The sequence below is a fragment of the Rhinoderma darwinii genome, chromosome 1, assembly GCF_050947455.1.
Source record: "Rhinoderma darwinii isolate aRhiDar2 chromosome 1, aRhiDar2.hap1, whole genome shotgun sequence".
Lineage (NCBI taxonomy): Eukaryota > Metazoa > Chordata > Amphibia > Anura > Rhinodermatidae > Rhinoderma > Rhinoderma darwinii.
This window is the reverse complement of record NC_134687.1, coordinates 249,047,206-249,067,444: the sequence shown is the minus strand read 5'-3', so window position 1 is coordinate 249,067,444 and position 20,239 is coordinate 249,047,206. Positions and strand designations below refer to the sequence as shown.

The 20,239-nt window shown below is 41.7% G+C and overlaps 89 pseudogenes; all 89 read right to left on the bottom strand.

Annotated features, from left to right (window-relative positions):
• Nucleotides 1-23: 23 nt before the first annotated feature.
• On the bottom strand, nucleotides 24-142 carry LOC142735672 (5S ribosomal RNA; annotated as a pseudogene).
• Nucleotides 143-209: 67 nt separating this feature from the next.
• Nucleotides 210-328, bottom strand: LOC142736461 (5S ribosomal RNA; annotated as a pseudogene).
• Nucleotides 329-395: 67 nt separating this feature from the next.
• LOC142736442 (5S ribosomal RNA) lies at nucleotides 396-514 on the bottom strand (annotated as a pseudogene).
• Nucleotides 515-582: 68 nt separating this feature from the next.
• LOC142672268 (5S ribosomal RNA) lies at nucleotides 583-701 on the bottom strand (annotated as a pseudogene).
• Nucleotides 702-954: 253 nt separating this feature from the next.
• On the bottom strand, nucleotides 955-1,073 carry LOC142727126 (5S ribosomal RNA; annotated as a pseudogene).
• Nucleotides 1,074-1,326: 253 nt separating this feature from the next.
• LOC142738349 (5S ribosomal RNA) lies at nucleotides 1,327-1,445 on the bottom strand (annotated as a pseudogene).
• A 67-nt stretch (nucleotides 1,446-1,512) lies between these two features.
• LOC142692312 (5S ribosomal RNA) lies at nucleotides 1,513-1,631 on the bottom strand (annotated as a pseudogene).
• A 67-nt stretch (nucleotides 1,632-1,698) lies between these two features.
• Nucleotides 1,699-1,817, bottom strand: LOC142686598 (5S ribosomal RNA; annotated as a pseudogene).
• Nucleotides 1,818-2,070: 253 nt separating this feature from the next.
• LOC142707320 (5S ribosomal RNA) lies at nucleotides 2,071-2,189 on the bottom strand (annotated as a pseudogene).
• An 811-nt stretch (nucleotides 2,190-3,000) lies between these two features.
• LOC142698874 (5S ribosomal RNA) lies at nucleotides 3,001-3,119 on the bottom strand (annotated as a pseudogene).
• Nucleotides 3,120-3,186: 67 nt separating this feature from the next.
• On the bottom strand, nucleotides 3,187-3,305 carry LOC142671152 (5S ribosomal RNA; annotated as a pseudogene).
• Nucleotides 3,306-3,372: 67 nt separating this feature from the next.
• LOC142736613 (5S ribosomal RNA) lies at nucleotides 3,373-3,491 on the bottom strand (annotated as a pseudogene).
• Nucleotides 3,492-3,558: 67 nt separating this feature from the next.
• LOC142724273 (5S ribosomal RNA) lies at nucleotides 3,559-3,677 on the bottom strand (annotated as a pseudogene).
• A 67-nt stretch (nucleotides 3,678-3,744) lies between these two features.
• On the bottom strand, nucleotides 3,745-3,863 carry LOC142738275 (5S ribosomal RNA; annotated as a pseudogene).
• Nucleotides 3,864-3,930: 67 nt separating this feature from the next.
• Nucleotides 3,931-4,049, bottom strand: LOC142693081 (5S ribosomal RNA; annotated as a pseudogene).
• A 67-nt stretch (nucleotides 4,050-4,116) lies between these two features.
• Nucleotides 4,117-4,235, bottom strand: LOC142736731 (5S ribosomal RNA; annotated as a pseudogene).
• Nucleotides 4,236-4,302: 67 nt separating this feature from the next.
• Nucleotides 4,303-4,421, bottom strand: LOC142707120 (5S ribosomal RNA; annotated as a pseudogene).
• A 67-nt stretch (nucleotides 4,422-4,488) lies between these two features.
• Nucleotides 4,489-4,607, bottom strand: LOC142737931 (5S ribosomal RNA; annotated as a pseudogene).
• Nucleotides 4,608-4,674: 67 nt separating this feature from the next.
• LOC142683643 (5S ribosomal RNA) lies at nucleotides 4,675-4,793 on the bottom strand (annotated as a pseudogene).
• Nucleotides 4,794-4,863: 70 nt separating this feature from the next.
• On the bottom strand, nucleotides 4,864-4,982 carry LOC142725151 (5S ribosomal RNA; annotated as a pseudogene).
• Nucleotides 4,983-5,049: 67 nt separating this feature from the next.
• LOC142727115 (5S ribosomal RNA) lies at nucleotides 5,050-5,168 on the bottom strand (annotated as a pseudogene).
• Nucleotides 5,169-5,421: 253 nt separating this feature from the next.
• On the bottom strand, nucleotides 5,422-5,540 carry LOC142736304 (5S ribosomal RNA; annotated as a pseudogene).
• Nucleotides 5,541-5,607: 67 nt separating this feature from the next.
• Nucleotides 5,608-5,726, bottom strand: LOC142735860 (5S ribosomal RNA; annotated as a pseudogene).
• A 67-nt stretch (nucleotides 5,727-5,793) lies between these two features.
• On the bottom strand, nucleotides 5,794-5,912 carry LOC142696919 (5S ribosomal RNA; annotated as a pseudogene).
• Nucleotides 5,913-5,982: 70 nt separating this feature from the next.
• LOC142700743 (5S ribosomal RNA) lies at nucleotides 5,983-6,101 on the bottom strand (annotated as a pseudogene).
• Nucleotides 6,102-6,168: 67 nt separating this feature from the next.
• On the bottom strand, nucleotides 6,169-6,287 carry LOC142736612 (5S ribosomal RNA; annotated as a pseudogene).
• A 253-nt stretch (nucleotides 6,288-6,540) lies between these two features.
• On the bottom strand, nucleotides 6,541-6,659 carry LOC142735653 (5S ribosomal RNA; annotated as a pseudogene).
• Nucleotides 6,660-6,912: 253 nt separating this feature from the next.
• LOC142698756 (5S ribosomal RNA) lies at nucleotides 6,913-7,031 on the bottom strand (annotated as a pseudogene).
• A 67-nt stretch (nucleotides 7,032-7,098) lies between these two features.
• Nucleotides 7,099-7,217, bottom strand: LOC142699609 (5S ribosomal RNA; annotated as a pseudogene).
• Nucleotides 7,218-7,284: 67 nt separating this feature from the next.
• LOC142673880 (5S ribosomal RNA) lies at nucleotides 7,285-7,403 on the bottom strand (annotated as a pseudogene).
• Nucleotides 7,404-7,470: 67 nt separating this feature from the next.
• On the bottom strand, nucleotides 7,471-7,589 carry LOC142736082 (5S ribosomal RNA; annotated as a pseudogene).
• Nucleotides 7,590-7,656: 67 nt separating this feature from the next.
• Nucleotides 7,657-7,775, bottom strand: LOC142736351 (5S ribosomal RNA; annotated as a pseudogene).
• Nucleotides 7,776-7,842: 67 nt separating this feature from the next.
• Nucleotides 7,843-7,961, bottom strand: LOC142683599 (5S ribosomal RNA; annotated as a pseudogene).
• Nucleotides 7,962-8,214: 253 nt separating this feature from the next.
• LOC142736794 (5S ribosomal RNA) lies at nucleotides 8,215-8,333 on the bottom strand (annotated as a pseudogene).
• A 253-nt stretch (nucleotides 8,334-8,586) lies between these two features.
• On the bottom strand, nucleotides 8,587-8,705 carry LOC142708523 (5S ribosomal RNA; annotated as a pseudogene).
• Nucleotides 8,706-8,772: 67 nt separating this feature from the next.
• Nucleotides 8,773-8,891, bottom strand: LOC142681893 (5S ribosomal RNA; annotated as a pseudogene).
• Nucleotides 8,892-8,958: 67 nt separating this feature from the next.
• On the bottom strand, nucleotides 8,959-9,077 carry LOC142736611 (5S ribosomal RNA; annotated as a pseudogene).
• Nucleotides 9,078-9,144: 67 nt separating this feature from the next.
• Nucleotides 9,145-9,263, bottom strand: LOC142737924 (5S ribosomal RNA; annotated as a pseudogene).
• A 67-nt stretch (nucleotides 9,264-9,330) lies between these two features.
• LOC142738279 (5S ribosomal RNA) lies at nucleotides 9,331-9,449 on the bottom strand (annotated as a pseudogene).
• A 253-nt stretch (nucleotides 9,450-9,702) lies between these two features.
• On the bottom strand, nucleotides 9,703-9,821 carry LOC142737101 (5S ribosomal RNA; annotated as a pseudogene).
• A 253-nt stretch (nucleotides 9,822-10,074) lies between these two features.
• Nucleotides 10,075-10,193, bottom strand: LOC142736721 (5S ribosomal RNA; annotated as a pseudogene).
• Nucleotides 10,194-10,260: 67 nt separating this feature from the next.
• LOC142709437 (5S ribosomal RNA) lies at nucleotides 10,261-10,379 on the bottom strand (annotated as a pseudogene).
• A 67-nt stretch (nucleotides 10,380-10,446) lies between these two features.
• Nucleotides 10,447-10,565, bottom strand: LOC142737445 (5S ribosomal RNA; annotated as a pseudogene).
• A 67-nt stretch (nucleotides 10,566-10,632) lies between these two features.
• Nucleotides 10,633-10,751, bottom strand: LOC142709420 (5S ribosomal RNA; annotated as a pseudogene).
• A 67-nt stretch (nucleotides 10,752-10,818) lies between these two features.
• LOC142736512 (5S ribosomal RNA) lies at nucleotides 10,819-10,937 on the bottom strand (annotated as a pseudogene).
• A 67-nt stretch (nucleotides 10,938-11,004) lies between these two features.
• Nucleotides 11,005-11,123, bottom strand: LOC142736697 (5S ribosomal RNA; annotated as a pseudogene).
• A 67-nt stretch (nucleotides 11,124-11,190) lies between these two features.
• On the bottom strand, nucleotides 11,191-11,309 carry LOC142698635 (5S ribosomal RNA; annotated as a pseudogene).
• A 67-nt stretch (nucleotides 11,310-11,376) lies between these two features.
• Nucleotides 11,377-11,495, bottom strand: LOC142709409 (5S ribosomal RNA; annotated as a pseudogene).
• Nucleotides 11,496-11,562: 67 nt separating this feature from the next.
• Nucleotides 11,563-11,681, bottom strand: LOC142737433 (5S ribosomal RNA; annotated as a pseudogene).
• A 67-nt stretch (nucleotides 11,682-11,748) lies between these two features.
• Nucleotides 11,749-11,867, bottom strand: LOC142737130 (5S ribosomal RNA; annotated as a pseudogene).
• Nucleotides 11,868-11,934: 67 nt separating this feature from the next.
• On the bottom strand, nucleotides 11,935-12,053 carry LOC142732991 (5S ribosomal RNA; annotated as a pseudogene).
• Nucleotides 12,054-12,120: 67 nt separating this feature from the next.
• LOC142698513 (5S ribosomal RNA) lies at nucleotides 12,121-12,239 on the bottom strand (annotated as a pseudogene).
• A 67-nt stretch (nucleotides 12,240-12,306) lies between these two features.
• LOC142719548 (5S ribosomal RNA) lies at nucleotides 12,307-12,425 on the bottom strand (annotated as a pseudogene).
• Nucleotides 12,426-12,492: 67 nt separating this feature from the next.
• Nucleotides 12,493-12,611, bottom strand: LOC142738509 (5S ribosomal RNA; annotated as a pseudogene).
• Nucleotides 12,612-12,678: 67 nt separating this feature from the next.
• On the bottom strand, nucleotides 12,679-12,797 carry LOC142736268 (5S ribosomal RNA; annotated as a pseudogene).
• Nucleotides 12,798-12,864: 67 nt separating this feature from the next.
• LOC142696098 (5S ribosomal RNA) lies at nucleotides 12,865-12,983 on the bottom strand (annotated as a pseudogene).
• Nucleotides 12,984-13,050: 67 nt separating this feature from the next.
• LOC142689522 (5S ribosomal RNA) lies at nucleotides 13,051-13,169 on the bottom strand (annotated as a pseudogene).
• A 67-nt stretch (nucleotides 13,170-13,236) lies between these two features.
• LOC142681959 (5S ribosomal RNA) lies at nucleotides 13,237-13,355 on the bottom strand (annotated as a pseudogene).
• A 67-nt stretch (nucleotides 13,356-13,422) lies between these two features.
• Nucleotides 13,423-13,541, bottom strand: LOC142727104 (5S ribosomal RNA; annotated as a pseudogene).
• Nucleotides 13,542-13,794: 253 nt separating this feature from the next.
• LOC142731498 (5S ribosomal RNA) lies at nucleotides 13,795-13,913 on the bottom strand (annotated as a pseudogene).
• A 67-nt stretch (nucleotides 13,914-13,980) lies between these two features.
• On the bottom strand, nucleotides 13,981-14,099 carry LOC142732980 (5S ribosomal RNA; annotated as a pseudogene).
• A 67-nt stretch (nucleotides 14,100-14,166) lies between these two features.
• Nucleotides 14,167-14,285, bottom strand: LOC142716863 (5S ribosomal RNA; annotated as a pseudogene).
• A 67-nt stretch (nucleotides 14,286-14,352) lies between these two features.
• LOC142736641 (5S ribosomal RNA) lies at nucleotides 14,353-14,471 on the bottom strand (annotated as a pseudogene).
• Nucleotides 14,472-14,538: 67 nt separating this feature from the next.
• LOC142737056 (5S ribosomal RNA) lies at nucleotides 14,539-14,657 on the bottom strand (annotated as a pseudogene).
• A 67-nt stretch (nucleotides 14,658-14,724) lies between these two features.
• LOC142709398 (5S ribosomal RNA) lies at nucleotides 14,725-14,843 on the bottom strand (annotated as a pseudogene).
• Nucleotides 14,844-14,910: 67 nt separating this feature from the next.
• Nucleotides 14,911-15,029, bottom strand: LOC142737422 (5S ribosomal RNA; annotated as a pseudogene).
• A 67-nt stretch (nucleotides 15,030-15,096) lies between these two features.
• LOC142709387 (5S ribosomal RNA) lies at nucleotides 15,097-15,215 on the bottom strand (annotated as a pseudogene).
• A 67-nt stretch (nucleotides 15,216-15,282) lies between these two features.
• LOC142736500 (5S ribosomal RNA) lies at nucleotides 15,283-15,401 on the bottom strand (annotated as a pseudogene).
• A 67-nt stretch (nucleotides 15,402-15,468) lies between these two features.
• On the bottom strand, nucleotides 15,469-15,587 carry LOC142736629 (5S ribosomal RNA; annotated as a pseudogene).
• A 67-nt stretch (nucleotides 15,588-15,654) lies between these two features.
• On the bottom strand, nucleotides 15,655-15,773 carry LOC142698391 (5S ribosomal RNA; annotated as a pseudogene).
• A 67-nt stretch (nucleotides 15,774-15,840) lies between these two features.
• Nucleotides 15,841-15,959, bottom strand: LOC142709375 (5S ribosomal RNA; annotated as a pseudogene).
• Nucleotides 15,960-16,026: 67 nt separating this feature from the next.
• On the bottom strand, nucleotides 16,027-16,145 carry LOC142737410 (5S ribosomal RNA; annotated as a pseudogene).
• A 67-nt stretch (nucleotides 16,146-16,212) lies between these two features.
• On the bottom strand, nucleotides 16,213-16,331 carry LOC142737129 (5S ribosomal RNA; annotated as a pseudogene).
• A 67-nt stretch (nucleotides 16,332-16,398) lies between these two features.
• Nucleotides 16,399-16,517, bottom strand: LOC142732969 (5S ribosomal RNA; annotated as a pseudogene).
• Nucleotides 16,518-16,584: 67 nt separating this feature from the next.
• Nucleotides 16,585-16,703, bottom strand: LOC142737902 (5S ribosomal RNA; annotated as a pseudogene).
• Nucleotides 16,704-17,327: 624 nt separating this feature from the next.
• LOC142698286 (5S ribosomal RNA) lies at nucleotides 17,328-17,446 on the bottom strand (annotated as a pseudogene).
• Nucleotides 17,447-17,513: 67 nt separating this feature from the next.
• Nucleotides 17,514-17,628, bottom strand: LOC142688878 (5S ribosomal RNA; annotated as a pseudogene).
• A 67-nt stretch (nucleotides 17,629-17,695) lies between these two features.
• Nucleotides 17,696-17,814, bottom strand: LOC142732068 (5S ribosomal RNA; annotated as a pseudogene).
• Nucleotides 17,815-17,881: 67 nt separating this feature from the next.
• LOC142736267 (5S ribosomal RNA) lies at nucleotides 17,882-18,000 on the bottom strand (annotated as a pseudogene).
• A 67-nt stretch (nucleotides 18,001-18,067) lies between these two features.
• LOC142681948 (5S ribosomal RNA) lies at nucleotides 18,068-18,186 on the bottom strand (annotated as a pseudogene).
• Nucleotides 18,187-18,253: 67 nt separating this feature from the next.
• On the bottom strand, nucleotides 18,254-18,372 carry LOC142727093 (5S ribosomal RNA; annotated as a pseudogene).
• Nucleotides 18,373-18,625: 253 nt separating this feature from the next.
• Nucleotides 18,626-18,744, bottom strand: LOC142672742 (5S ribosomal RNA; annotated as a pseudogene).
• A 67-nt stretch (nucleotides 18,745-18,811) lies between these two features.
• On the bottom strand, nucleotides 18,812-18,930 carry LOC142695391 (5S ribosomal RNA; annotated as a pseudogene).
• A 67-nt stretch (nucleotides 18,931-18,997) lies between these two features.
• LOC142736406 (5S ribosomal RNA) lies at nucleotides 18,998-19,116 on the bottom strand (annotated as a pseudogene).
• Nucleotides 19,117-19,183: 67 nt separating this feature from the next.
• On the bottom strand, nucleotides 19,184-19,302 carry LOC142698197 (5S ribosomal RNA; annotated as a pseudogene).
• Nucleotides 19,303-19,555: 253 nt separating this feature from the next.
• Nucleotides 19,556-19,674, bottom strand: LOC142709198 (5S ribosomal RNA; annotated as a pseudogene).
• A 67-nt stretch (nucleotides 19,675-19,741) lies between these two features.
• LOC142736843 (5S ribosomal RNA) lies at nucleotides 19,742-19,860 on the bottom strand (annotated as a pseudogene).
• A 67-nt stretch (nucleotides 19,861-19,927) lies between these two features.
• LOC142704058 (5S ribosomal RNA) lies at nucleotides 19,928-20,046 on the bottom strand (annotated as a pseudogene).
• Nucleotides 20,047-20,113: 67 nt separating this feature from the next.
• Nucleotides 20,114-20,232, bottom strand: LOC142736488 (5S ribosomal RNA; annotated as a pseudogene).
• Between the last annotated feature and the right edge of the window lie 7 nt (nucleotides 20,233-20,239).

Genomic DNA, 20,239 nt, shown 5'->3' with positions numbered 1-20,239 from the left:
AAAATCTAAACGACATAATAAAAAGTCAACCGCACCACGGATTCCCAGACAGTCTCCCACACTGGTACTAGCGAGGCCTTAAGCTGTGTAATTTCTGCGATCTGACGAAAGCAGGCACATTCAGCTTAGAATGGCCATTGACATTAAATGCTTTAATCCATAGTCCTTTTTAATCGATTGTGAAACAAAATCTAAACGACATAATAAAAAGTCAACCGCACCACGGATTCCCAGACAGTCTCCCACACTGGTACTAGCGAGGCCTTAAGCTGTGTAACTTCTGCAATCTGACGAGAGCAGGCACATTCAGCTTAGAATGGCCATTGACATTAAATGCTTTATTCCATAGTCCTTTTTAATCGATTGTGAAACAAAATCTAAACGACATAATAAAAAGTCAACCGCACCACGGATTCCCAGACAGTCTCCCACACTGGTACTAGCGAAGCCTTAAGCTGTGTAACTTCTGCGATCTGACGAGAGCAGGGACATTCAGCTTAGAATGGCCATTGACATTAAATTCTTTAATCCATAGTCCTTTTTAATCGATTGTGAAACAAAATCTAAACGACATAAATAAAAACTTAACCGCACCACGGATTCCCAGACAGTCTCCCACACTGGTACTAGCGAGGCCTTAAGCTGTGTAACTTCTGCGATCTGACGAGAGCAGGCACATTCAGCTTAGAATGGCAATTGACGTTAAATGTTTTAATCCATAGTCCTATTTAATCTATTGTGAAACAAAATCTAAACGAAATAATAAAAAGTCAACCACACCACGGATTCCCAGACAGTCTCCCACACTGGTACTAGCGAGGCGTTAAGCTGTTTAACTTCTGCGATTTAACGAGAGCATGCACATTCAGCTTAGAATGGCCATTGACATTAAATGCTTTAATCCATAGTCCTTTTTAATCGATTGTGAAACAAAATCTAAACGACATAATAAAAAGTCAACCGCACCACGGATTCCCAGACAGTCTCCCACACTGGTACTAGCGAGGCCTTAAGCTGTGTAACTTCTGCGATCTGACGAGAGCAGGGACATTCAGCTTAGAATGGCCATTGACATTAAATGCTTTAATCCATAGTCCTTTTTAATCGATTGTGAAACAAAATCTAAACGACATAATAAAAATTCAACCGCACCACGGATTCCCAGACAGTCTCCCACACTGGTACTAGCGACGGCTTAAGCTGTGTAACTTCTGCGCTCTGACGAGAGCTGGCACATTCAGCTTAGAATGGCCATTGACGTTAAATGCTTTAATCCATAGTCCTATTTAATCTATTGTGAAACAAAATCTAAACGACATAATAAAAAGTCAACAGCACCACGGATTCCCAGACAGTGTCCCACACTGGTACTAGCGAGGCCTTAAGCTGTGTAACTTCTGCGATCTGACGAGAGAAGGCACATTCAGCTTAGAATGGCCATTGACATTAAATGCTTTAATCCATAGTCCTTTTTAATCGATTGTGAAACAAAATCTAAACGACATAATAAAAAGCAAACCGCACCACGGATTCCCAGACAGTCTCCCTCACTGGTACTAGCGAGGCCTTAAGCTGTGTAACTTCTGCGATCTGACGAGAGCAGGGACATTCAGCTTAGAATGGCCATTGACATTAAATGCTTTAATCCATAGTCCTTTTTAATCGATTGTGAAACAAAATCTAAACGACATAATAAAAAGTCAACCGCTCCACGGATTCCCAGACAGTCTCCCACACTGGTACTAGCGAGGCTTTAAGCTGTGTAACTTCTGCGATCTGACGAGAGCAGGCACATTCAGCTTAGAATGGCCATTGACGTTAAATAGTTTAATCCATAGTCCTATTTAATCTATTGTGAAACAAAATCTAAACGACATAATAAAAAGTCAACCGCACCACGGATTCCCAGACAGTCACCCACACTGGTACTAGCGAGGCATTAAGCTGTGTAACGTCTGCGATCTAACGAGAGCAGGCACATTCAGCTTAGAATGGACATTGACATTAAATGCTTTAATCAATAGTCCTTTTTAATCGATTGTGAAACAAAATCTAAACGACATAATAAAAAGTCAACCTCACCACGGATTCCCTTACAGTCTCCCACACTGGTACTAGCGAGGCCTTAAGCTGTGTAAGTTCTGCGATCTGACGAGAGCAGGCACATTCAGCTTAGAATGGCCATTGACATTAAAAGCCTTAATCCATAGTCCTATTTAATCTATTGTGAAACAAAATCTAAACAACATAATAAAAATTCAACCGCACCACGGATTCCCAGACAGTCTCCCACACTGGTACTAGCGAGGACTTAAGCTATGTAACTTCTGCGTTCTGACGAAAGCAGGCACATTCAGCTTAGAATGGCCATTGACGTTAAATGCTTTAATCTATAGTCCTTTTTAATCGATTGTGAAACAAAATCTAAACGACATAATAAAAAGTCAACCGCACCACGGATTCCCAGACAGTCTCCCACACTGGTACTAGCGAGGCGTTAAGCTGTGTAACTTCTGCGATCTAACTAGAGCAGGCACATTCAGCTTAGAATGGCCATTGACATTAAATGCTTTAATCCATAGTCCTTTTTAATCGATTGTGAAACAAAATCTAAACGACATAATAAAAATTAAACCGCACCACGGATTCCCAGACATTCTCCCACACTGGTACTAGCGAGGCCTTAAGCTGTGTAACTTCTGCGATCTGACGAGAGCAGGCACATTCAGCTTAGAATGGCCATTGACGTTATATGCTTTCATCCATAGTGCTATTTAATCTATTGTGAAACAAAATCTAAACGACATAATAAAAAGTCAACCGCACCACGGATTCCCAGACAGTCTCCCACACTGGTACTAAAGAGGCGATAAGCTGTGTAACTTCTGCGATCTAACTAGAGCAGGCACATTCAGCTTAGAATGGCCATTGACATTAAATGCTTTAATCCATAGTCCTTTTTAATCGATTGTGAAACAAAATCGAAACGACATAATAAAAAGTCAACCGCACCACGGATTCCCAGACAGTCTCCCACACTGGTACTAGCGAGGCCTTAAGCTGTGTAACTTCTGCGATCTGACGAGAGCAGGCACATTCAGCTTAGAATGGCCATTGACATTAAAAAGCTTAATCCATAGTCCTATTTAATCTATTGTGAAACAAAATCTAAACAACATAATAAAAAGTCAACCGCGCCACGGATTCCCAGACAGTCTCCCACACTGGTACTAGGGAGGCCTTAAGCTGTGTAACTTCTGCGATCTGACGAGAGCAGGGACATTCAGCTTAGAATGGCAATTGACATTAAAGGCTTTAATCCATAGTCCTTTTTAATCGATTGTGAAACAAAATCTAAACGACATAATAAAAATTCAACCGCACCACGGATTCCCAGACAGTCTCCCACACTGGTACTAGCGAGGCCTTAAGCTGTGTAACTTCTGCGATCTGACGAGAGCAGGCACATTCAGCTTAGAATGGCCATTGACCTTAAATGCTTTAATCCATAGTCCTTTTTAATCGATTGTGAAACAAAATCTAAACGACATAATAAAAAGTCAACCGCACCACGGATTCCCAGACAGTCTCCCACACTGGTACTAGCGAGGCCTTAAGCTGTGTAATTTCTGCGATCTGACGAGAGCAGGGACATTCAGCTTAGAATGGCCATTGACATTAAATGCTTTAATCCATAGTCCTTTTTAATCGATTGTGAAACAAAATCTAAACGACATAATAAAAATTCTACCGCACCACGGATTCCCAGACAGTCTCCCACACTGGTACTAGCGAGGCCTTAAGCTGTGTAACTTCTGCGATCTGACGAGAGCAGGCACATTCAGCTTAGAATGGCCATTGACGTTATGTGCTTTAATCCATAGTCCTATTTAATCTATTGTGAAACAAAATCTAAACGACATAACAAAAATCCAACCGCACCACGGATTCCCAGACAGTCTCCCACACTGGTACTAGCGAGGCCTTAAGCTGTGTAACTTCTGCGATCTGACGAGAGCAGGCACATTCAGCTTAGAATGGCCTTTGACATTAAAAGACTTAATCCATAGTCCTATTTAATCTATTGTGAAACAAAATCTAAACAACATAATAAAAAGTCAACCGCACCACGGATTCCCAGACAGTCTCCCATACTGGTACTAAGGAGGCCTTAAGCTGTGTAACTTCTGCGATCTGACGAGAGCAGGGACATTCAGCTTAGAATGGCCATTGACATTAAAGGCTTTAATCCATAGTCCTTTTTAATCGATTGTGAAACAAAATCTAAACGACATAATAAAAATTCAACCGCACCACGGATTCCCAGACAGTCTCCCACACTGGTACTAGCGAGGCCTTAAGCTGTGTAACTTCTGCATTCTGACCAGAGCAGGCACATTCAGCTTAGAATGGCCATTGACGTTAAATGCTTTAATCCATAGTCCTATTTAATCTATTGTGAAACAAAATCTAAACGACATAATAAAAAGTCAACCGCACCACGGATTCCCAGACAGTCTCCCACACTGGTACTAGCGAGGCCTTAAGCTGTGTAACTTCTGCGATCTGACGAGAGCAGGCACATTCAGCTTAGAATGGCCATTGACATTAAATGCTTTAATCCATAGTACTTTTTAATCGATTGTGAAACAAAATCTAAACGACATAATAAAAAGTCAACTGCACCACGGATTCCCAGACAGTCTCCCACACTGGTACTAGCGAGGCCTTAAGCTGTGTAACTTCTGCGATCTGACGAGAGGAGGCACATTCAGCTTAGAATGGCCATTGACATCAAAAAATGCTTTAATCCATAGTCCTTTTTAATCGATTGTGAAACAAAATCTAAACGACATAATAAAAAGTCAACCGCACCACGGATTCCCAGACAGTCTCCCACACTGGTACTAGCGAGGCCTTAAGCTGTGTAACTTCTGCGATCTGACGAGAGCAGGCACATTCAGCTTAGAATGACCATTGACATTAAAAGCCTTAATCCATAGTCCTATTTAATCTATTGTGAAACAAAATCTAAACAACATAATAAAAAGTCAACCGCACCACGGATTCCCAGACAGTCTCCCACACTGGTACTAGCGAGGCCTTAAGCTGTGTAACTTCTGCGATCTGACGAGAGCAGGGACATTCAGCTTAGAATGGCCATTGACATTAAAGGCTTTAATCCATAGTCCTTTTTAATCGATTGTGAAACAAAATCTAAACGACATAATAAAAATTCAACCACACCACGGATTCCCAGACAGTCTCCCACACTGGTACTAGCAAGGCCTTAAGCTGTGTAACTTATGCGTTCTGACCAGAGCAGGCACATTCAGCTTAGAATGGCAATTGACGTTAGATGCTTTAATCCATAGTCCTATTTAATCTATTGTGAAACAAAATCTAAACGACATAATAAAAAGTCAACCGCACCACGGATTCCCAGACAGTCTCCCACACTGGTACTAGCGAGGCCTTAAGCTGTGTAACTTCTGCGATCTGACGAGAGCAGGCACATTCAGTTTAGAATGGCCATTGACATTAAATGCTTTAATGCATAGTACTTTTTAATCGATTGTGAAACAAAATCTAAACGACATAATAAAAAGTCAACCGCACCACGGATTCCCAGACAGTCTCCCACACTGGTACTAGCGAGGCCTTAAGCTGTGTAACTTCTGCGATCTGACGAGAGCAGGCACATTCAGCTTAGAATGGCCATTGATATTAAATGCTTTAATCCATAGTACTTTTTAATCGATTGTGAATCAAAATCTAAACGACATAATAAAAAGTCAACCGCACCACGGATTCCCAGACAGTCTCCCACACTGGTACTAGCGAGGCCTTAAGCTGTGTAACTTCTGCGATCTGACGAGAGCAGGTACATTCAGCTTAGAATGGCCATTGACATCAAAAAATGCTTTAATCCATAGTCCTTTTTAATCGATTGTGAAACAAAATCTAAACGACATAATAAAAAGTCAACTGCACCACGGATTCCCAGACAGTCTCCCACACTGGTACTAGCGAGGCCTTAAGCTGTGTAACTTCTGCAATCTGACCAGAGCAGGGACATTCAGCTTAGAATGGCCATTGACATTAAATGCTTTAATCCATAGTCCTTTTTAATCGATTGTGAAACAAAATCTAAACGACATAATAAAAATTCAACCGCACCACGGATTCCCAGACAGTCTCCCACACTGGTACTAGCGAGGCCTTAAGCTGTGTAACTTCTGCGATCTGACGAGAGCAGGCACATTCAGCTTAGAATGGCCATTGACGTTAAATGCTTTAATCCATAGTCCTATTTAATCTATTGTGAAACAAAATCTAAACGACATAATAAAAAGTCAACCGCACCACGGATTCCCAGACAGTCTCTCACACTGGTACTAGCGAGGCGTTAAGCTGTTTAACTTCGGCGATCTAACGAGAGCAGGCACATTCAGCTTAGAATGGCCATTAACATTAAATGCTTTAATCCATAGTCCTTTTTAATCGATTGTGAAACAAAATCTAAACGACATAAAAAAAAGGCAACCGCACCACGGATTCCCAGACAGTCTCCCACACTGGTACTAGCGAGGCCTTAAGCTGTGTAACTTCTGCGATCTGACGAGAGCAGGCACATTCAGCTTAGAATGGCCATTGACGTTAAATGCTTCAATCCATAGTCCTATTTAATCTATTGTGAAACAAAATCTAAACGACATAATAAAAAGTCAAACGCACCACGGATTCCAAGACAGTCTCCCACACTAGTACTAGCGAGGCGTTAAGATGTGTAACTTCTGCGATCTAACGAGAGCAGGCACATTCAGCTTAGAATGGCCTTTGACGTTAAATGCTTTAATCCATAGTCCTATTTAATCTATTGTGAAACAAAATCTAAACGACATAATAAAAAGTCAACCGCACCACGGATTCCCAGACAGTCTCCCACACTGGTACTAGCGAGGCCTTAAGCTGTGTAACTTCTGCGATCTGACGAGAGCAGGCACATTCAGCTTAGAATGGCCATTGACATTAAATGCTTTAATCCATAGTCCTTTTTAATCGATTGTGAAACAAAATCTAAACGACATAATAAAAAGTCAACCGCACCACGGATTCCGAGACAGTCTCCCACACTGGTACTAGCGAGGCCTTAAGCTGTGTAACTTCTGCGATTTGACGAGAGCAGGGACATTCAGCTTAGAATGGCCATTGACATTAAATGCTTTAATCCATAGTCCTTTTTAATCGATTGTGAAACAAAATCTAAACGACATAATAAAAAGTCATCCACACCACGGATTCCCAGACAGTCTCCCACACTGGTACTAGCGAGGCCTTAAGCTGTGTAACTTCTGCGATCTGACGAGAGCAGGCACATTCAGCTTAGAATGGCCATTGACGTTAAATGCTTTAATCCATAGTCCTATTTAATCTATTGTGAAACAAAATCTAAACGACATAATAAAAAGTCAAACGCACCACGGATTCCCAGACAGTCTCCCACACTGGTACTAGCGAGGCCTTAAGCTGTGTAACTTCTGCGATCTGACGAGAGCAGGCACATTCAGCTTAGAATGGCCATTGACATTAAAAGCCTTAATCCATAGTCCTATTTAATCTATTGTGAAATAAAATCTAAACAACATAATAAAAAGTCAACCGCACCACGGATTCACAGACAGTCTCCCACACTGGTACTAGCGAGGCCTTAAGCTGTGTAACTTCTGCGATCTGACGAGAGCAGGCACATTCAGCTTAGAATGGCCATTGACATTAAATGCTTTAATCCATAGTCCTTTTTAATCGATTGTGAAACAAAATCTAAACGACATAATAAAAAGTCAACCGCACCACGGATTCCCAGACAGTCTCCCACTCTGGTACTAGCGAGGCCTTAAGCTGTGTAACTTCTGCGATCTGACGAGAGCAGGCACATTCAGCTTAGAATGGCAATTGACGTTATATGCTTTCATCCATAGTCCTATTTAATCTATTGTGAAACAAAATCTAAACGACATAATAAAAAGGCAACCGCACCACGGATTCCCAGACAGTCTCCCACACTGGTACTAGCGAGGCGTTAAGCTGTGTAACTTCTGCGATCTAACTAGAGCAGGCACATTCAGCTTAGAATGGCCATTGACATTAAATGCTTTAATCCATAGTCCTTTTTAATCGATTGTGAAACAAAATCTAAACGACATAATAAAAATTAAACCGCACCACGGATTCCCAGACAGTCTCCCACACTGGTACTAGCGAGGCCTTAAGCTGTGTAACTTCTGCGATCTGACGAGAGCAGGCACATTCAGCTTAGAATGGCCATTTACGTTATATGCTTTCATCCATAGTCCTATTTAATCTATTGTGAAACAAAATCTAAACGACATAATAAAAAGTCAACCGCACCACGGATTCCCAGACAGTCTCCCACACTGGTACTAGCGAGGCGTTAAGCTGTGTAACTTCTGCGATCTAACTAGAGCAGGCACATTCAGCTTAGAATGGCCATTGACATTAAATGCTTTAATCCATAGTCCTTTTTAATCGATTGTGAAACAAAATCGAAACGACATAATAAAAAGTCAACCGCACCACGGATTCCCAGACAGTCTCCCACACTGGTACTAGCGAGGCCTTAAGCTGTGTAACTTCTGCGATCTGACGAGAGCAGGTACATTCAGCTTAGAATGGCCATTGACATTAAAAGCCGTAATCCATAGTCCTATTTAATCTATTGTGAAACAAAATCTAAACAACATAATAAAAAGTCAACCGCGCCACGGATTCCCAGACAGTCTCCCACACTGGTACTAGGGAGGCCTTAAGCTGTGTAACTTCTGCGATCTGACGAGAGCAGGGACATTCAGCTTAGAATGGCCATTGACATTAAAGGCTTTAATCCATAGTCCTTTTTAATCGATTGTGAAACAAAATCTAAACGACATAATAAAAATTCAACCGCACCACGGATTCCCAGACAGTCTCCCACACTGGTACTAGCGAGGCCTTAAGCTGTGTAACTTCTGCGATCTGACGAGAGCAGGCACATTCAGCTTAGAATGGCCATTGACCTTAAATGCTTTAATCCATAGTCCTTTTTAATCGATTGTGAAACAAAATCTAAACGACATAATAAAAAGTCAACCGCACCACGGATTCCCAGACAGTCTCCCACACTGGTACTAGCGAGGCCTTAAGCTGTGTAATTTCTGCGATCTGACGAGAGCTGGGACATTCAGCTTAGAATGGCCATTGACATTAAATGCTTTAATCCATAGTCCTTTTTAATCGATTGTGAAACAAAATCTAAACGACATAATAAAAATTCTACCGCACCACGGATTCCCAGACAGTCTCCCACACTGGTACTAGCGAGGCCTTAAGCTGTGTAACTTCTGCGATCTGACGAGAGCAGGCACATTCAGCTTAGAATGGCCATTGACGTTATATGCTTTAATCCATAGTCCTATTTAATCTATTGTGAAACAAAATCTAAACGACATAACAAAAATCCAACCGCACCACGGATTCCCAGACCGTCTCCCACACTGGTACTAGCGAGGCGTTAAGCTGTGTAACTTCTGCGATCTAACGAGAGCAGGCACATTCAGCTTAGAATGGCCATTGACATTAAATGCTTTAATCCATAGTCCTTTTTAATCGATTGTGAAACAAAATCTAAACGACATAATAAAAAGTCAACCGCACCACGGATTCCCAGACAGTCTCCCACACTGGTACTAGCGAGGCCTTAAGCTGTGTAACTTCTGCGATCTGACGAGAGCAGGCACATTCAGCTTAGAATGGCCTTTGACATTAAAAGCCTTAATCCATAGTCCTATTTAATCTATTGTGAAACAAAATCTAAACAACATAATAAAAAGTCAACCGCATCACGGATTCGCAGACAGTCTCCCACACTGGTACTAAGGAGGCCTTAAGCTGTGTAACTTCTGCGATCTGACGAGAGCAGGGACATTCAGCTTAGAATGGCCATTGACGTTATATGCTTTAATCCATAGTCCTATTTAATCTATTGTGAAACAAAATCTAAACGACATAATAAAAAGTCAACCGCACCACGGATTTCCAGACAGTCTCCCACACTGGTACTAGCGAGGCCTTAAGCTGTGTAATTTCTGCGATCTGACGAGAGCAGGCACATTCAGCTTAGAATGGCCATTGACATTAAATGCTTTAATCCATAGTCCTTTTTAATCGATTGTGAAACAAAATCTAAACGACATAATAAAAAGTCAACCGCACCACGGATTCCCAGACAGTCTCCCACACTGGTACTAGCGAGGCGTTAAGGTGTGTAACTTCTGCGATCTAACGAGAGCAGGCACATTCAGCTTAGAATGGCCATTGACATTAAATGCTTTAATTCATAGTCCTTTTTAATCGATTGTGAAACAAAATCTAAACGACATAACAAAAAGTCAACCGCACCACGTATTCCCAGACAGTCTCCCACACTGGTACTAACGAGGCCTTAAGCTGCATAACTTCTGCGATCTGACGAGAGCAGGCACATTCAGCTTAGAATGGCCATTGCCATTAAAAGCCTTAATCCATAGTCCTATTTAATCTATTGTGAAACAAAATCTAAACAACATAATAAAAAGTCAACCGCACCACGGATTCCCAGACAGTCTCCCACACTGGTACTAGCGAGGCGTTAAGGTGTGTAACTTCTGCGATCTAACGAGAGCAGGCACATTCAGCTTAGAATGGCCATTGACATTAAATGCTTTAATCCATAGTCCTTTTTAATCGATTGTGAAACAAAATCTAAACGACATAATAAAAAGTCAACCGCACCACGAATTCCCAGACAGTCTCCCACACTGGTACTAGCGAGGCCTTAAGCTGTGTAACTTCTGCGATCTGACGAGAGCAGGCACATTCAGCTTAGAATGGCCATTGACATTAAAAGCCTTAATCCATAGTCCTATTTAATCTATTGTGAAACAAAATCTAAACAACATAATAAAAAGTCAACTGCACCTCGGATTCCCAGACAGTCTCCCACACTGGTACTAGCGAGGACTTAAGCTGTGTAATTTCTGCGTTCTGACGAGAGCAGGGACATTCAGCTTAGAATGGCCATTGACGTTAAATGCTTTAATCCATAGTCCTATTTAATCTATTGTGAAACAAAATCTAAACGACATAATAAAAAGTCAACCGCACCACGGATTCCCAGACAGTCTCCCACACTGGTACTAGCGAGGCCTTAAGCTGTGTAACTTCTGCGATCTGACGAGAGCAGGCACATTCAGCTTAGAATGGCCATTGACATTAAACGCTTTAATCCATAGTCCTTTTTAATCGATTGTGAAACAAAATCTAAACGACATAATAAAAAGTCAACCGCACCACGGATTCCCAGACAGTCTCCCACACTGGTACTAGCGAGGCGTTAAGGTGTGTAACTTCTGCGATCTAACGAGAGCAGGCACATTCAGCTTAGAATGGCCATTGACATTAAATGCTTTAATTCATAGTCCTTTTTAATCGATTGTGAAACAAAATCTAAACGACATAACAAAAAGTCAACCGCACCACGTATTCCCAGACAGTCTCCCACACTGGTACTAACGAGGCCTTAAGCTGCATAACTTCTGCGATCTGACGAGAGCAGGCACATTCAGCTTAGAATGGCCATTGCCATTAAAAGCCTTAATCCATAGTCCTATTTAATCTATTGTGAAACAAAATCTAAACAACATAATAAAAAGTCAACCGCACCACGGATTCCCAGACAGTCTCCCACACTGGTATTAGCGAGGCCTTAAGCTGTGTAACTTCTGCGATCTGACGAGAGCAGGCACATTCAGCTTAGAATGGCCATTGACGTTAAATGCTTTAATCCATAGTCCTATTTTATCTATTGTGAAACAAAATCTAAACAACATAATAAAAAGTCAACCACACCACGGATTCCCAGACAGTCTCCCACACTGGTACTAGCGAGGCCTTAAGCTGTGTAACTTCTGCGATCTGACGAGAGCAGGCACATTCAGCTTAGAATGGCCATTGACATTGAATGCTTTAATCCATAGTCCTCTTTAATCGATTGTGAAACAAAATCTAAACGACATAATAAAAAGTCAACCGCACCACGGATTCCCAGACAGTCTCCCACACTGGTACTAGCGAGGCCTTAAGCTGTGTAACTTCTGCGATCTGACGAGAGCAGGCACATTCAGCTTAGAATGGCCATTGACATTAAATGCTTTAATCCATAGTCCTTTTTAATCGATTGTGAAACAAAATCTAAACGACATAATAAAAAGTCAACGGCACCACGGATTCACAGACAGTCTCCCACACTGGTACTAGCGAGGCCTTAAGCTGTGTAACTTCTGCGATCTGACGAGAGCAGGCACATTCAGCTTAGAATGGCCATTGACATTAAATGCTTTAATCCATAGTCCTTTTTAATCGATTGTGAAACAAAATCTAAACGACATAATAAAAAGTCAACCGCACCACGGATTCCCAGACAGTCTCCCACAATGGTACTAGCGAGGCCTTAAGCTGTGTAACTTCTGCGATCTGACGAGAGCAGGGACATTCAGCTTAGAATGGCCATTTACATTAAATGCTTTAATCCATAGTCCTTTTTAATCGATTGTGAAACAAAATCTAAACCACATAATAAAAAGTCAACCGCACCACGGATTCCCAGACAGTCTCCCACACTGGTACTAGCGAGACCTTAAGCTGTGTAACTTCTGCGATCTGACGAGAGCAGGCACATTCAGCTTAGAATGGCCATTGACATTTAAAGCCTTAATCCATAGTCCTATTTAATCTATTGTGAAACAAAATCTAAACAACATAATAAAAAGTCAACCGCACCACGGATTCCCAGACAGTCTCCCACACTCGTACTAGCGAGGGCTTAAGCTGTGTAACTTCTGCGATCTGACGAGAGCAGGGACATTCAGCTTAGAATGGCCATTGACATTAAATGCTTTAATCCATAGTCCTTTTTAATCGATTGTGAAACAAAATCTAAACGACATAATAAATATTCAACCGCACCACGGATTCCCAGACAGTCTCCCACACTGGTACTAGCGAGGCCTTAAGGTGTGTAACTTCTGCGTTCTGACGAGAGCAGGCACATTCAGCTTAGAATGGCCATAGACGTTAAATGCTTTAATCCATAGTTCTATTTAATCTATTGTGAAACAAAATCTAAACGACATAATAAAAAGTCAACCGCACCACGGATTCACAGACAGTCTCCCACACTGGTACTAGCGAGGCCTTAAGCTGTGTAACTTCTGCGATCTGACGAGAGCAGGCACATTCAGCTTAGAATGGCCTTTGACATTAAATGCTTTAATCCATAGTCCTTTTTAATCGATTGTGAAACAAAATCTAAACGACATAATAAAAAGTCAACCGCACCACGGATTCCCAGACAGTCTCCCACACTGGTACTAGCGAGGCCTTAAGCTGTGTAACTTCTGCGATCTGACGAGAGCAGGGACATTCAGCTTAGAATGGCCATTGACAATAAATGCTTTAATCCATAGTCCTTTTTAATCGATTGTGAAACAAAATCTAAACGACATAATAAAAATTCAACCGCACCACGGATTCCCAGACAGTCTCCCACACTTGTACTAGCGAGGCGTTAAGCTATGTAACTTCTGCGATCTAACGAGAGCAGGCACATTCAGCTTAGAATGGCCATTGACATTAAATGCTTTAATCCATAGTCCTTTTTAATCGATTGTGAAACAAAATCTAAACGACATAATAAAAAGTCAACAGCACCACGGATTCCCAGACAGTCTCACACACTGGTACTAGCGAGGCCTTAAGCTGTGTAACTTCTGCGATCTGACGAGAGCAGGCACATTCAGCTTAGAATGGCCATTGACAATAAATGCTTTAATCCATAGTCCTTTTTAATCGATTGTGAAACAAAATCTAAACGACATAATAAAAAGTCAACCACACCACGGATTCCCAGACAGTCTCCCACACTGGTACTAGCGAGGCCTTAAGCTGTGTAACTTCTGCGATCTGACGAGAGCAGGCACATTCAGCTTAGAATGGCCATTGACGTTAAATGCTTTAATCCATAGTCCTTTTTAATCGATTGTGAAACAAAATCTAAACGACATAATAAAAAGTCAACCGCACCACGAATTCCCAGACAGTCTCCCACACTGGTACTAGCGAGGCCTTAAGCTGTGTAACTTCTGCGATCTGACGAGAGCAGGCACATTCAGCTTAGAATGGCAATTGACATTAAAAGCCTTAATCCATAGTCCTATTTAATCTATTGTGAAACAAAATCTAAACAACATAATAAAAAGTCAACCGCACCTCGGATTCCCAGACAGTCTCCCACACTGGTACTAGCGAGGCCTTAAGCTGTGTAATTTCTGCGTTCTGACGAGAGCAGGGACATTCAGCTTAGAATGGCCATTGACGTTAAATGCTTTAATCCATAGTCCTATTTAATCTATTGTGAAACAAAATCTAAACGACATAATAAAAAGTCAACCGCACCACGGATTCCCAGACAGTCTCCCACACTGGTACTAGCGAGGCCTTAAGCTGTGTAATTTCTGCGATCTGACGAGAGCAGGCACATTCAGCTTAGAATGGCCATTGACATTAAATGCTTTAATCCATAGTCCTTTTTAATCGATTGTGAAACAAAATCTAAACGACATAATAAAAAGTCAACCGCACCACGGATTCCCAGACAGTCTCCCACACTGGTACTAGCGAGGCGTTAAGGTGTGTAACTTCTGCGATCTAACGAGAGCAGGCACATTCAGCTTAGAATGGCCATTGACATTAAATGCTTTAATTCATAGTCCTTTTTAATCGATTGTGAAACAAAATCTAAACGACATAACAAAAAGTCAACCGCACCACGTATTCCCAGACAGTCTCCCACACTGGTACTAACGAGGCCTTAAGCTGCATAACTTCTGCGATCTGACGAGAGCAGGCACATTCAGCTTAGAATGGCCATTGCCATTAAAAGCCTTAATCCATAGTCCTATTTAATCTATTGTGAAACAAAATCTAAACAACATAATAAAAAGTCAACCGCACCACGGATTCCCAGACAGTCTCCCACACTGGTACTAGCGAGGCGTTAAGGTGTGTAACTTCTGCGATCTAACGAGAGCAGGCACATTCAGCTTAGAATGGCCATTGACATTAAATGCTTTAATCCATAGTCCTTTTTAATCGATTGTGAAACAAAATCTAAACGACATAATAAAAAGTCAACCGCACCACGAATTCCCAGACAGTCTCCCACACTGGTACTAGCGAGGCCTTAAGCTGTGTAACTTCTGCGATCTGACGAGAGCAGGCACATTCAGCTTAGAATGGCCATTGACATTAAAAGCCTTAATCCATAGTCCTATTTAATCTATTGTGAAACAAAATCTAAACAACATAATAAAAAGTCAACCGCACCTCGGATTCCCAGACAGTCTCCCACACTGGTACTAGCGAGGCCTTAAGCTGTGTAATTTCTGCGTTCTGACGAGAGCAGGGACATTCAGCTTAGAATGGCCATTGACGTTAAATGCTTTAATCCATAGTCCTATTTAATCTATTGTGAAACAAAATCTAAACGACATAATAAAAAGTCAACCGCACCACGGATTCCCAGACAGTCTCCCACACTGGTACTAGCGAGGCCTTAAGCTGTGTAACTTCTGCGATCTGACGAGAGCAGGCACATTCAGCTTAGAATGGCCATTGACATTAAATGCTTTAATCCATAGTCCTTTTTAATCGATTGTGAAACAAAATCTAAACGACATAATAAAAAGTCAACCGCACCACGGATTCCCAGACAGTCTCCCACACTGGTACTAGCGAGGCGTTAAGGTGTGTAACTTCTGCGATCTAACGAGAGCAGGCACATTCAGCTTAGAATGGCCATTGACATTAAATGCTTTAATTCATAGTCCTTTTTAATCGATTGTGAAACAAAATCTAAACGACATAACAAAAAGTCAACCGCACCACGTATTCCCAGACAGTCTCCCACACTGGTACTAACGAGGCCTTAAGCTGCATAACTTCTGCGATCTGACGAGAGCAGGCACATTCAGCTTAGAATGGCCATTGCCATTAAAAGCCTTAATCCATAGTCCTATTTAATCTATTGTGAAACAAAATCTAAACAACATAATAAAAAGTCAACCGCACCACGGATTCCCAGACAGTCTCCCACACTGGTATTAGCGAGGCCTTAAGCTGTGTAACTTCTGCGATCTGACGAGAGCAGGCACATTCAGCTTAGAATGGCCATTGACGTTAAATGCTTTAATCCATAGTCCTATTTTATCTATTGTGAAACAAAATCTAAACAACATAATAAAAAGTCAACCACACCACGGATTCCCAGACAGTCTCCCACACTGGTACTAGCGAGGCCTTAAGCTGTGTAACTTCTGCGATCTGACGAGAGCAGGCACATTCAGCTTAGAATGGCCATTGACATTGAATGCTTTAATCCATAGTCCTCTTTAATCGATTGTGAAACAAAATCTAAACGACATAATAAAAAGTCAACCGCACCACGGATTCCCAGACAGTCTCCCACACTGGTACTAGCGAGGCCTTAAGCTGTGTAACTTCTGCAATCTGACGAGAGCAGGGACATTCAGCTTAGAATGGCCATTGACCTTAAAAGCTTAATCCATAGTCCTTTTTAATCGATTGTGAAACAAAATCTAAACGACATAATAAAAATTCTACCGCACCACGGATTCCCAGACAGTCTCCAACACTGGTACTAGCGAGGGCTTAAGCTGTGTAACTTCTGCGTTCTGACGAGAGCAGGCACATTCAGCTTAGAATGGCCATTGTCGTTAAATGCTTTAATCCATAGTCCTATTTAATCTATTGTGAAACAAAATCTAAACGACATAATAAAAAGTAAACTCGCACCACGGATTCCCAGACAGTCTCCCACACTGGTACTAGCAAGGCCTTAAGCTGTGTAACTTCTGCGATCTGACGAGAGCAGGCACATTCAGCTTAGAATGGCCATTGACATTAAATGCTTTAATCCATAGTCCTTTTTAATTGATTGTGAAAAAAATCTAAACGACATAATAAAAAGTCAACCGCACCTCGGATTCCCAGACAATCTCCCACACTGGTACTAGCGAGGCCTTAAGCTGTGCAATTTCTACGTTCTGACGAGAGCAGTGACATTCAGCTTAGAATGGCCATTGACGATAAATGCTTTAATCCATAGTCCTATTTAATCTATTGTGAAACAAAATCTAAACGACATAATAAAAAGTCAACCGCACCACGGATTCCCAGACAGTCTCCCACACTGGTACTAGCGAGGCCTTAAGCTGTGTAACTTCTGCGATCTGACGAGAGCAGGCACATTCAGCTTAGAATGGCCATTGACATTAAATGCTTTAATCCATAGTCCTTTTTAATCGATTGTGAAACAAAATCTAAACGACATAATAAAAAGTCAACGGCACCACGGATTCACAGTCTCCCACACTGGTACTAGCGAGGCCTTAAGCTGTGTAACTTCTGCGATCTGACGAGAGCAGGCACATTCAGCTTAGAATGGCCATTGACATTAAATGCTTTAATCCATAGTCCTTTTTAATCGATTGTGAAACAAAATCTAAACGACATAATAAAAAGTCAACCGCACCACGGATTCCCAGACAGTCTCCCACAATGGTACTAGCGAGGCCTTAAGCTGTGTAACTTCTGCGATCTGACGAGAGCAGGGACATTCAGCTTAGAATGGCCATTGACATTAAATGCTTTAATCCATAGTCCTTTTTAATCGATTGTGAAACAAAATCTAAACGACATAATAAAAAGTCAACCGCACCACGGATTCCCAGACAGTCTCCCACACTGGTACTAGCGAGACCTTAAGCTGTGTAACTTCTGCGATCTGACGAGAGCAGGCACATTCAGCTTAGAATGGCCATTGACATTTAAAGCCTTAATCCATAGTCCTATTTAATCTATTGTGAAACAAAATCTAAACGACATAATAAAAAGTCAACCGCACCACGGATTCACAGACAGTCTCCCACACTGGTACTAGCGAGGCCTTAAGCTGTGTAACTTCTGCGATCTGACGAGAGCAGGCACATTCAGCTTAGAATGGCCTTTGACATTAAATGCTTTAATCCATAGTCCTTTTTAATCGATTGTGAAACAAAATCTAAACGACATAATAAAAAGTCAACCGCACCACGGATTCCCAGACAGTCTCCCACACTGGTACTAGCGAGGCCTTAAGCTGTGTAACTTCTGCGATCTGACGAGAGCAGGGACATTCAGCTTAGAATGGCCATTGACAATAAATGCTTTAATCCATAGTCCTTTTTAATCGATTGTGAAACAAAATCTAAACGACATAATAAAAATTCAACCGCACCACGGATTCCCAGACAGTCTCCCACACTTGTACTAGCGAGGCGTTAAGCTATGTAACTTCTGCGATCTAACGAGAGCAGGCACATTCAGCTTAGAATGGCCATTGACATTAAATGCTTTAATCCATAGTCCTTTTTAATCGATTGTGAAACAAAATCTAAACGACATAATAAAAAGTCAACAGCACCACGGATTCCCAGACAGTCTCACACACTGGTACTAGCGAGGCCTTAAGCTGTGTAACTTCTGCGATCTGACGAGAGCAGCCACATTCAGCTTAGAATGGCCATTGACAATAAATGCTTTAATCCATAGTCCTTTTTAATCGATTGTGAAACAAAATCTAAACGACATAATAAAAAGTCAACCACACCACGGATTCCCAGACAGTCTCCCACACTGGTACTAGCAAGGCCTTAAGCTGTGTAACTTCTGCGATCTGACGAGAGCAGGGACATTCATCTTAGAATGGCCATTGACATTAAATGCTTTAATCCATAGTCCTTTTTAATCGATTGTGAAACAAAATCTAAACGACATAATAAAAATTCAACCGCACCACGGATTCCCAGACAGTCTCCAACGCTGGTACTAGCGAGGCCTTAAGCTGTGTAACTTCTGCGTTCTGATGAGAGCAGGCACATTCAGCTTAGAATGGCCATTGACATTAAATGCTTTAATCCATAGTCCTATTTAATCTATTGTGAAACAAAATCTAAACGACATAATAAAAAGTCAACCGCACCACGGATTCCCAGACAGTCTCCCACACTGGTACTAGCGAGGCCTTAAGCTGTGTAACTTCTGCGATCTGACGAGAGCAGGCACATTCAGCTTAGAATGGCCATTGACATTAAATGCTTTAATCCATAGTCCTCTTTAATCGATTGTGAAACAAAATCTAAACGACATAATAAAAAGCCAACCGCACCACTTATTCCCAGACATTCTCCCACACTGGTACTAGCGAGGCCTTAAGCTGTGTAACTTCTGCGATCTGACGAGAGCAGGCACATTCGGCTTAGAATGGCCATTGACAATAAATGCTTTAATCCATAGTCCTTTTTAATCGATTGTGAAACAAAATCTAAACAACATAATAAAAAGTCAACCACACCACGGATTCCCAGACAGTCTCCCACACTAGTACTAGCAAGGCCTTAAGCTGTGTAACTTCTGCAATCTGACGAGAGCAGGGACATTCAGCTTAGAATGGCCATTGATATTAAATGCTTTAATCCATAGTCCTTTTTAATCGATTGTGAAACAAAATCTAAACGACATAATAAAAATTCAACAGCACCACGGATTCCCAGACAGTCTCCCACACTGGTACTAGCGAGGCCTTAAGCTGTGTAACTTCTGCGATCTGACGAGAGCAGGCACATTCAGCTTAGAATGGCCATTGACATTAAATGCTTTAATCCATAGTCCTTTTTAATCGATTATGAAACAAAATCTAAACGACATAATAAAAAGTCAACCGCACCACGGATTCCCAGACAGTCTCCCACACTGGTACTAGCGAGGCGTTAAGGTGTGTAACTTCTGCGATCTAACGAGAGCAGGCACATTCAGCTTAAAATGGCCATTGACATTAAATGCTTTAATCCATAGTCCTTTTTAATCGATTGTGAAACAAAATCTAAACGACATAATAAAAAGTCAACCGCACCACGAATTCCCAGACAGTCTCCCACACTGGTACTAGCGAGGCCTTAAGCTGTGTAACTTCTGCGATCTGACGAGAGCAGGCACATTCAGCTTAGAATGGCCATTGACATTAAAA